The 289-nt window shown below is 61.2% G+C and overlaps 1 protein-coding gene across 1 annotated transcript in view; it reads right to left on the bottom strand.

The window, feature by feature from the left end:
• LOC104169320 (dual specificity mitogen-activated protein kinase kinase 6-like) overlaps window positions 1-289 on the bottom strand; it is a 27,095-nt gene that overhangs the window by 6,578 nt on the left and 20,228 nt on the right. The gene's annotated exons all lie outside the window — the stretch shown is intronic.

Below are 289 nucleotides of genomic sequence, written 5' to 3'. Positions count from 1 at the left end.
CCCCCGCCACAGACACCCCGTGCTGTTGACGTGGAGACGACTGCATGAGAAAGTCTCCTAAATCCCTTCCTCCTGCGTGTCCCCCCAAAGCCACCGAGCCTGTTCCTTGCCACCTCAGGCAGGGAAGACCCCCACAACCACCATCACCAGTGCTCTGGCAAAGGGCGCGCGTTGCCTGCACAGGGCCAGGTCCCAGCCTGGCCCTCCCGGCTCAGTGAGGGCATGAAGGCCCGTCCCTTCCTTTCCCAGGGGAATGTTTTCTTCAAAAATGTGGGTTCTACCCCAGAGA

The sequence above is a fragment of the Cariama cristata genome, unplaced genomic scaffold (assembly GCF_000690535.1).
Source record: "Cariama cristata isolate BGI_N322 unplaced genomic scaffold, ASM69053v1 scaffold4661, whole genome shotgun sequence".
NCBI lineage: Eukaryota > Metazoa > Chordata > Aves > Cariamiformes > Cariamidae > Cariama > Cariama cristata.
This window is presented reverse-complemented; position numbering and strand designations above follow the sequence as displayed.